The following is a 7500-nucleotide window of genomic DNA, read 5'->3' on the forward strand; positions in this document are numbered from 1 at the left end:
TTCTAGTTTTATTTTCGTGAAATATGTATGTTTCTCTGCCTCAGTGATTTCATAATGTCTGAGGTTTTATTCTAGTTTTATTTTCGTGAAATATGTATGTTTCTCTGCCTCGGTGATTTCATAATGTCTGAGGTTTTATTCTTGTTTTATTTTCGATTTATGTATGTTTCTCTGCCTCGGTGATTTCATAATGTCTGAGGTTTTATTCTTGTTTTATTTTCGTGAAATATGTATGTTTCTCTGCCTCGGTGATTTCATAATGTCTGAGGTTTTATTCTTGTTTTATTTTCGTGAAATATGTATGTTTCTCTGCCTCGGTGATTTCATAATGTCTGAGGTTTTATTCTTGTTTTATTTTTGTGAAATATGTATGTTTCTCTGCCTCGGTGATTTCATAATGTCTGAGGTTTTATTCTTGTTTTATTTTCGTGAATTATGTATGTTTCTCTGCCTCGGTGATTTCATAATGTCTGAGGTTTTATTCTAGTTTTATTTTCGTGAAATATGTATGTTTCTCTGCCTCGGTGATTTCATAATGTCTGAGGTTTTATTCTAGTTTTATTTTCGTGAAATATGTATGTTTCTCTGCCTCTGTGATTTCATAATGTCTGAGGTTTTATTCTAGTTTTATTTTCGTGAATTATGTATGTTTCTCTGCCTCGGTGATTTCATAATGTCTGAGGTTTTATTCTAGTTTTATTTTCGTGAAATATGTATGTTTCTCTGCCTCGGTGATTTCATAATGTCTGAGGTTTTATTCTAGTTTTATTTTCGATTTATGTATGTTTCTCTGCCTCAGTGATTTCATAATGTCTGAGGTTTTATTCTAGTTTTATTTTCGATTTATGTATGTTTCTCTGCCTCAGTGATTTCATAATGTCTGAGGTTTTATTCTAGTTTTATTTTCGTGAATTGTGTATGTTTTTCTGCCTCAGTGATTTCATAAGGTCTGAGATTTTATTCTAGTTTTATTTTCGCGAATTGTGTATGTTTTTCTGCCTCAGTGATTTCATAAGGTCTGAGGTTTTATTCTAGTTTTATTGTCGTGAAATATGTATGTTTCTCTGCCTCAGAGATTCATAATGTCTGAAGTTTTATTCTAGTTTTATTTTCGTGAATTATGTTTTTCTGCCTCAGTGATTTCATAAGGTCTGAGATTTTATTCTAGTTTTATTTTCGCGAATTGTGTATGTTTTTCTGCCTCAGTGATTTCATAAGGTCTGAGATTTTATTCTAGTTTTATTTTCGCGAATTGTGTATGTTTTTCTGCCTCAGTGATTTCATAAGGTCTGAGATTTTATTCTAGTTTTATTTTCGCGAATTGTGTATGTTTTTCTGCCTCAGTGATTTCATAAGGTCTGAGGTTTTATTCTAGTTTTATTGTCGTGAAATATGTATGTTTCTCTGCCTCAGAGATTCATAATGTCTGAAGTTTTATTCTAGTTTTATTTTCGATTTATGTATGTTTCTCTGCCTCAGTGATTTCATAATGTCTGAGGTTTTATTCTAGTTTTATTTTCGATTTATGTATGTTTCTCTGCCTCAGTGATTTCATATTGTCTGAGGTTTTATTCTAGTTTTATTTTCGATTTATGTATGTTTCTCTGCCTCAGTGATTTCATATTGTCTGAGGTTTTATTCTAGTTTTATTTTCGATTTATGTATGTTTCTCTGCCTCAGTGATTTCATAATGTCTGAGGTTTTATTCTAGTTTTATTTTCGTGATTTATGTATGTTTTCTGCCTCAGTGATTTCATAATGTCTGAGGTTTTATTCTAGTTTTATTTTCGTGATTTATGTATGTTTTCTGCCTCAGTGATTTCATAATGTCTGAGGTTTTATTCTAGTTTTATTTTCGTGAATTTTGTATGTTTTCTGCCTCAGTGATTTCATATTGTCTGAGGTTTTATTCTAGTTTTATTTTCGTGAATTTTGTATGTTTTCTGCCTCAGTGATTTCATAATGTCTGAGGTTTTATTCTAGTTTTATTTTCGTGAATTTTGTATGTTTTCTGCCTCAGTGATTTCATAATGTCTGAGGTTTTATTCTAGTTTTATTTTCGTGATTTATGTATGTTTTCTGCCTCAGTGATTTCATATTGTCTGAGGTTTTATTCTAGTTTTATTTTCGTGATTTATGTATGTTTTCTGCCTCAGTGATTTCATAATGTCTGAGGTTTTATTCTAGTTTTATTTTCGTGAATTTTGTATGTTTCTCTGCCTCAGAGATTTCATATTGTGTGAGGTTTTATTCTAGTTTTATTTTCGTGATTTATGTATGTTTTCTGCCTCAGTGATTTCATAATGTCTGAGGTTTTATTCTAGTTTTATTTTCGTGAATTATGTTTTTCTGCCTCAGTGATTTCATAAGGTCTGAGATTTTATTCTAGTTTTATTTTCGTGAATTTTGTATGTTTCTCTGCCTCAGAGATTTCATATTGTGTGAGGTTTTATTCTAGTTTTATTTTCGTGATTTATGTATGTTTTCTGCCTCAGTGATTTCATAATGTCTGAGGTTTTATTCTAGTTTTATTTTCGTGAATTTTGTATGTTTCTCTGCCTCAGAGATTTCATATTGTGTGAGGTTTTATTCTAGTTTTATTTTCGTGATTTATGTATGTTTTCTGCCTCAGTGATTTCATAATGTCTGAGGTTTTATTCTAGTTTTATTTTCGTGATTTATGTATGTTTTCTGCCTCAGTGATTTCATAATGTCTGAGGTTTTATTCTAGTTTTATTTTCGTGAATTATGTGTTTCTCTGTCTCGGTGATTTCATAATGTCTGAGGTTTTATTCTAGTTTTATTTTCGTGAATTGTGTATGTTTCTCTGCCTCAGTGATTTCATAATGTCTGAGGTTTTATTCTAGTTTTATTTTCGTGAATTATGTGTTTCTCTGTCTCGGTGATTTCATAATGTCTGAGGTTTTATTCTAGTTTTATTTTCGTGAATTGTGTATGTTTCTCTGCCTCAGTGATTTCATAATGTCTGAGGTTTTATTCTAGTTTTATTTTCGTGAATTATGTATGTTTCTCTGCCTCAGTGATTTCATAATGTCTGAGGTTTTATTCTAGTTTTATTTTCGTGAATTATGTGTTTCTCTGTCTCGGTGATTTCATAATGTCTGAGGTTTTATTCTAGTTTTATTTTCGTGAATTGTGTATGTTTCTCTGCCTCAGTGATTTCATAATGTCTGAGGTTTTATTCTAGTTTTATTTTCGTGAATTATGTATGTTTCTCTGTCTCAGTGATTTCATAATGTCTGAGGTTTTATTCTAGTTTTATTTTCGTGAATTGTGTATGTTTCTCTGTCTCAGTGATTTCATAATGTCTGAGGTTTTATTCTAGTTTTATTTTCGTGAATTATGTATGTTTCTCTGCCTCAGTGATTTCATAATGTCTGAGGTTTTATTCTAGTTTTATTTTCGTGAATTATGTATGTTTCTCTGTCTCAGTGATTTCATAATGGCTGAGGTTTTATTCTAGTTTTAGTTTCGATTTGTGTATGTTTTTCTGCCTCGGTGATTTCATAATGTCTGAGGTTTTATTCTAGTTTTATTTTCGTGAATTATGTACACAGTTAGAAAAATCTGTAATTTTAATCGGGAATTCTCCGTAAAAATATACTGTTCACAACCGTATTTCAGTAAAATACAGTCGACCGTAATTTTACCTTTCTTTGTTATTATCTTTTACAAGTTGGTGACCGTAATATCACTTCCTTTACGTCAATATATCTGTTTTTAAAACGAAACGGTAAAAATCCTGGAATAAATGTTGCCAAACATTTACAGTTTTTTAATGCAAATTTTTAACAGTGCAAGTATCTCTGCCTCAGTGATTTCATAATATCTGAGGTTTTATTTATATTCCTCTTCTATCATATATTATTACCTATTTCTGCTTTTGGTGTCTCTTTTATTCCTCTTCTGTCACATATCATTACATATTTTTTTTTACTTGTGGTCTCTTTGGGTAAAGAGATCGTATGATGCAGGGGAGTTGCGGTGTCACTGAATTTTACACTAGTTTTTGTACTGCTCTCTCTCTCTCTCTCTCTCTCTCTCTCTCTCTCTCTCTCTCTCTCTCTCTCTCTCTCTCTCTCTCTCTCTCTCTCTAAAGTAACAAAATGCAAAACTTCTAGCCATTACGTACCCATATAGATCTTTAGTAGATTACTGCTTCTCTCTCTCTCTCTCTCTCTCTCTCTCTCTCTCTCTCTCTCTCTCTCTCTCTCTCTAAAGTAACAAAATGCAAAACTTCTAGCCATTACGTACCCATATAGATCTTTAGTAGATTACTGCTTCTCTCTCTCTCTCTCTCTCTCTCTCTCTCTCTCTCTCCTCCTCTCTCTCTCTCTCTCTCTCTCTGAGTCTAAAGTAACAATATACAAAACTCTAAGTCATTACATATCCATATAGATTTTTTCGTAGACTATTTCTCTCTCTCTCTCTCTCTCTCTCTCTCTCTCTCTCTCCTCTCTCTCTCTCTCTCTGAGTCTACAGTAACAATATGCAAAAGTCAAAGTAATGATATACCCATACAGATCTTTTGGTAGATTACTGCTACTCTCTCTCTCTCTCTCTCTCTCTCTCTCTCTCTCTCTCTCTCTCTCTCTCTCTCTCTCTCTCTCTCTCTCTCTACAGTAACAATATGCAGAAGTCCATCTAATGATATACACATACAGATCTAGATTATCGCTGCTGTCTCTCTCTCTCTCTCTCTCTCTCTATCTCTCTCTCTCTCTCTCTCTCTCTCTCTGAGTCTACAGTAACAATACGCAAAACTAAGTCATAACATACCCATATACTGTAGATATTCTGGATGATTACCGCTACTCTCTCTCTCTCTCTCTCTCTCTCTCTCTCTCTCTCTCTCTCTCTCTCTCTCTGAGTCTACAGTAACAATATACAAAACTCTAAGTCATTACATATCCATATAGATTTTTTCGTAGACTATTTCTCTCTCTCTCTCTCTCTCTCTCTCTCTCTCTCTCTCTCTCTCTCTCTCTCTCTCTCTCTCTCTCTCTCTGAGTGTATAGGAACAAAATGCAAAAGACTAAGTCACAGCATACCCATATACTTATATAGATGTTTGGTAGATTACTGCTACTCTCTCTCTCTCTCTCTCTCTCTCTCTCTCTCTCTCTCTCTCTCTCATCTTCAGGTTACTCTAGGTACAACGCCTGTTGGTTTTCCTCGCAGCTTTTGTCGTGTCTTGATGTATCATTCATCTCAGCGGGTACAAAATATCGAGTTTTTTTTTTTTTCCTTTTTTTTTTCTTTTCTTGAACCTGGGTACGAGTTCTGTTGCCTCTAATTGTATTGTTTGCTCACTTCTTGCTTTGTAGGTGTCGGCCGACACTTAAGAAGGGTTCCTTTGATGTGAGTTAAAGGGTTTTAAGAAGAGAAAGGTTGGAACGAATGGTGAAAGGCATTTCGAGATGAATGGAAGGAAGAGGAAAAAGTAGAGAATATCGAACAATTAAATATCGGTGAATGAATACGTGGAAAGGAAAGTATTTAGAAAATATGACAATTAAATACAGTGAAAATATTTTCATATGAAACTGTTGAGGGAATACGTGTGAAAATATTTTCATATAAAACTATTAAAAGAATACGTGATAAAAGGTATTTATATAATACATACTTTTTAAAAAATTTTCACAAATATATTAAAGGGATACGTGAAAAGAAAGGTATTTATATAATAAATACCTTGAAAATATTTTCTTATGAATCTATTAAAGGGATACGTGAAAAGAAAGGTATTTATGTAATAAATACTTTGAAAATATTTTCAAATACATCTATTGAAGGGATAAGTGAAAAGAGAGGCATTTTGATAATTACTTTGAAAATATTTCCATATAAATCTATTAAAGGGATACGCAAAAACTAAGGTATTTAGAACCTATTAAAAGTTAATAAATACCGTGTAAATATTTCCATATAAATTCATGAAATATGAAATTTGAGATTCTTTTATACAGTGAGCAAATCAAAACAGGATAGCCAAGAATATTAGATTTTAAGATTAGTTGCTGCCGGAGACAGGAACTGGTTTCGTTCACTCCCCCCCCCCACCCCCACCCCCCACCCCCACCCTATCATGTTTTCCAGTATCTCTGTAAAAAAGATATAAGGGCGGCGCCCTGGCGACACGTTAGGATGCCGACGCCCTCCTGGAGAGGAACTTCTTAGCAGCTCGTGAAGGGAACGGAACTCCCCTGTTCAGTATTTCAAGCGTCTTGTCCTACATGGATCATATTTAACTGAGTAGATGACTTTGTTTGTTGATTATTTTTATTAAGTACTGATGCAGTGATGTTAATAGGTTACCCTCTTCGCCAGTTAGTTTGCGCCTCTGTTTACCTGCAAAGGATTTAAGGATATATCTCTCACACACATGTATATATACATATATATATATATATATATATATATATATATATATATATATATATATATATTTATGATTGTATGTATATATGTATGTATGTATATACATACATACGTGTATGGACAAACACACGTGTATGTATGTTTGTGTGTGTTTGTTGTGTTTGTGTGTGTAAAATAGATTGTGATTTCAATATTTGTGGTAAAGGTGATTTTGTAATGTTAAAGAAATGCACGAATGTGTATTGATAATTTAATTGTATAGTTTTGTATTTTAATATTGGTGGATAGGGGTGTGTGTGTGTGTGTGTGTGTGTGTGTGTGTGTGTGTGTATTAAAAGATTCTTTTTAGAAATTTCTGACTTCTATTTTTTTGAGACAACTCATAACCTTAAGACTAGAGAGAAACTCCAGTTTAATCAAGAAAGGACATAAAATATTCGAATAAAGTGGTTTAGGATAGTTTAATCTCTAATATATTTTCTCCTCTGTTTGTTGCACAAGAACGGCCTTTATAGCTATTTGCGACTCATGGCGATTTGAATTAGATAAAAAGCATTTTTTGGCATTCTACCTTAGCTCTTTTTTTTTTTTTTTTTTTTTTTTTTTTTTTTTTTTTTTGAGAGAGAGAGAGAGAGAGAGAGAGAGAGAGAGAGAGAGTTTGGTGTACTTAGTCCTTTGTCACAAATTGCTAGACTTTAATGAAACAGACCAATTGGGCAAGTCTCCCTAAGACAGAGCTGAGAGTAAAGTACCTGTCTTCCATTAATTAAGACCCAGTTAGGAAGGACCATTCTCTCTCTCTCTCTCTCTCTCTCTCTCTCTCTCTCTCTCTCTCTCTCTCTCTCTCTCTCTCTCTCCTTTTAACGCAAATTATAAGTTTTCCTTTTTGATGATATATGAGCCGAAAGTAAAGTATCTGTCCTTCATTAATTAAGATCCGCTTAAGAAGGACACGCTCTCTCTCTCTCTCTCTCTCTCTCTCTCTCTCTCTCTCTCTCTCGCTCATGCCTTTTGACGCTAAGTATAATTTTTCCTTCTGATGATACATGAGCCAAGTACAAGTCTCTCGAAGTACCCCCTCCTCTCTCTCTCTCT

Source organism: Palaemon carinicauda, chromosome 40 (genome assembly GCF_036898095.1).
Source record: "Palaemon carinicauda isolate YSFRI2023 chromosome 40, ASM3689809v2, whole genome shotgun sequence".
Taxonomy (NCBI): Eukaryota; Metazoa; Arthropoda; class Malacostraca; order Decapoda; family Palaemonidae; genus Palaemon; species Palaemon carinicauda.